This window comes from Physeter macrocephalus, chromosome 8, assembly GCF_002837175.3.
Source record: "Physeter macrocephalus isolate SW-GA chromosome 8, ASM283717v5, whole genome shotgun sequence".
Lineage (NCBI taxonomy): Eukaryota > Metazoa > Chordata > Mammalia > Artiodactyla > Physeteridae > Physeter > Physeter macrocephalus.
In genome coordinates this window covers 83,860,193-83,863,674 of record NC_041221.1, presented here as the reverse complement: position 1 = coordinate 83,863,674, position 3,482 = coordinate 83,860,193, and the positions used below count along the sequence as shown (strand labels likewise).

Sequence of the window (3,482 nt, the reverse complement as noted above, 5' to 3'; positions counted from 1 at the left end):
AATAGAATTACCATATGACCCAGCAATCCCACTACTGGGCATATACCCAGAGAAAACCATAATTCAAAAAGACACAGGCACCCCAATGTTCATTGCTGTGCTATTTACAATAGCCAGGTCATGGAAGAAACCTAAATGCCCATCGATGGATGAATGGATAAAGAAAATGTGGTACATATATGCAATGGAATATTACTCAGCCATAAAAAGGAACGAAATTGGGTTATTTGTAGAGACATGGATGAATCTAGAGACTGTCATACAGAGTGAAGTAAGTCAGAAAGAGAAAAACAAATACCGTATATTAACACATATTTGTGGAACCTAGAAAAATAGTACAGATGAACCAGTTTGCAGGGCAGAAATAGAGACAGATGTAGAGAACAAACGTATGGACACCAAGGGGGGAAAGCAGCGGTGGGTGTGGGTGGTGGTGTGATTAATTGGGAGATTGGGATTGACATGTATACACTGATGTGTATAAAATTGATGACTAATAAGAACCTGCTGTAAAAAAAATAAATAAAATAAAATTCAAAAAAAATAATAATTGCTTTAAAAAAAAATTCACTATTCCCACCAGATAGTTTGTGGTCCAAATGAATACAGTAAGGGAGAAATCTCTGAACAATGAATGATCCGTTATGTTTCATTCTCTGCCAATAAATTCTGCAGAGCAAGGATGATGCAAATTTTATCTACACAATTTGATCAAACACACACACAGACCTTGGCCAAATAAATGTCAGAGTGAGTATAGGGGAATTTATCACCCTCTCAAGCATTAATGTCACTCTCTTGTTCATTCATTTACTAATAACTGTGCATGGCTCCATTTATTAATATTAGAGGAATATCCAAATAACTGGGTCAATGGTAGATAATCAATATAAAGGGTATTTTTAAAGCAAAGAGCTCTTCATGCATTAAAACAAATCCAGAAACCAATAGACAGTGTTCATTAGTCATTGACCTTTTGTGTGCATAGACATAAACAGAGAAAACCTTAAGATAAGAGTACTTGTGTTGACTCAACTAGTTACTGCTCTGTGATTCACTATGAACTTGGCAAATCTGTTTCATATGGATCTTACATTTTCAATTTTTACCCCTCACATGAAAAAGTAAAAATTCTTCTAAAATTAGCCCCAAACTAATGACATCTCTTAACAGTGATTACAGATTTGCAAAGAACTTGATGCTTGGGATAAAGTACAATACAGTGGTTGAGAGCATGGACTGTGGAGCCAGACTGCCTGGGTTCACCTCCAGGCTCAATCATTAAATTGATGTATGATTGTCTACATTAGCTATGTCTCTAAATCTTTTGGTATTGCAGTTTCCTCATTTGCCAAATGGGGAGAATAAAAGCATCTGTCTCATCGGAGAGCTAAGATTAAAAAAGGTTAACAAAGTAAAATACTTAGAACGAGGCCTAACATAAAAATCACTCAATACTGTTAGCTATTATTACTATTTTAAAATACCATCAAGGAGCTATACCATAAGTGTTTGTTTGTTTCCCTACTGTTTGTATGAGTTCTTTCTTTGTTTTAAGTGGAGAGATAGTGGCCCTGTTCCTCAAGGTTCTCCCACTACTTTCTCTATAATTCCCTCCTATTACTTCCCACCCAAACCAACTCCTTTTCTCTTTCTCCTTTCTATGTCTTCCCTCTTCACTGGATGCCGTTGTCCTTTCCTCTCTGTGACCTTCAACCTTTACTTCCTGAAAATGCTGAAAAGGACAGCTCCTGGGCTCTTGGATTGGTGGAGCCTAGACTCTGACGGCCATCCAGGTCATTCACTATGGTATTCACACATTGTTTATTTATTCATTCACTTATTCACTCAACACATAAATTGATTAAGCGCTAGCAGTGTGTCAGGAACTCTGCTAGAAAATAAAAAAACAGCTCTCTTGAAGCTACACTCCCCTTGGGAAGAAAAATGAAGAATAACTTATCATAGCGAGTGGTATGGGCTATAACAGATGTCACAGCACAGGGGATAATGGGAACATAGAGAAAGGGCTTTTCAATTGGCTGGAAAGAGGAATGAGAGGTGGGAGCCATGTCAGAAGTCAGCTCGTCCTTGATTCCTCTCTTGCCCTCACCACACCACATGCAATCCATTTGTTGGTCTGAATCCTCCATCTCCATGTATCGAATTCACTTCTCTCCAGCTCTTCTGCCATGCCCCATTTCACACCCAGGTGACCACAATAACCTCCTAAATGATCTCCCTGCTGCCACTCCTGCTCTCCTACAATCAAATCTACATAGAATAGCAAACATGGAACTTTGAAAACAGTCATCAACTCATGTCTTTCACCTGCTGAAACCCTTCAGCGCTTCCTGGAAATAAAATCTAGTCATTTCTAAAGCTGCAATGCCCTATATAGATAAGAAACGTAACAGAGGTAAAGCTCACACACTCCTGGGACAGCCTTGGTTTATCTCCCAGTTCTGCTGCTTACTGGTTGTGTGGCTTTGAGCAAGTCTCTTAGGTTCTCAGTTTCCTGGATAATGAATGTTTCAATAAGCTAATGTTAAGCATTAAAACTGTTCTAGGCTCATAGAAGCTCTTTTCTAAGTATTAGATATTGTTACTATTTATATGAACTGACCTCTGACTATCTCTCTGCCTGGATCTCCTACTTTCTTCTTGATCACTGCTCTCCAACTACAGTGAACTTTCTGTTGTTCAAACACACTACCTAACTAGGGCCAGATCTTAGCTGGCTGGCTCTTCCTCATCATTCCCACATCAGTTTAAGTATGACTTTCTCAAAGACGCTTTATCACACCCCCTGCCCCCGACCCTATGCCATTTCCTGTGACGCCATTCTGCTTTATATTCATCTATTCGGAAGTACTTGGATTGTTTGTTTACTTGTTTATCACTTACCTCATGTAACTAAGGAATTAGGTTTAATGAAATCCAAGACAATGTATGACTCATCCACTGATATATCCCTGGAGACCCAGACTAACATGTAGCACACAAAATGTATTCAAACAATACTGTCAATGGATGGATAAATGAATGGATAGGTGGAAGGATGGATGGATGAATAGATGGAATGATACTTAGATTTTGAGTCTTAAGAATGAACTGAAGTGGAACTGTAGAGAACAAGAGAAGGGACTGTCAAGCAGAAGGAACAGCATGTAAAAAAAAAAGGGAATAAGAAGGTCTATGAATGGAATTGTAAATTCTTGCAGAGACTAGAAGCATAGAGTGAGTATGAGAAAGAAGTGGAAGCTGACTCTGGAGAGACCCTTGATGGGAGCAGATCACTGAAACTCAGCACGGTATCTTTTTTCATAGACCAGAGTCCACAAATTTGGAATCACGGAACCCTCATTAGATGGATATATAATTTACAGCTAACAAGAACAGTGGATGTGTACTTATCCAGTTACTAGAAAGGGGGTGGGGAGAAGGGAAGGGAAGGGAAGGGGAGGGGAGGGGAGGGGAGG

General features: G+C 39.2%; 1 protein-coding gene across 3 annotated transcripts in view; it reads right to left on the bottom strand.

Annotated features, from left to right (window-relative positions):
• The window catches only part of VCAN (versican), a 113,488-nt gene that overhangs the window by 97,292 nt on the left and 12,714 nt on the right, over window positions 1–3,482 (bottom strand). The gene's annotated exons all lie outside the window — the stretch shown is intronic.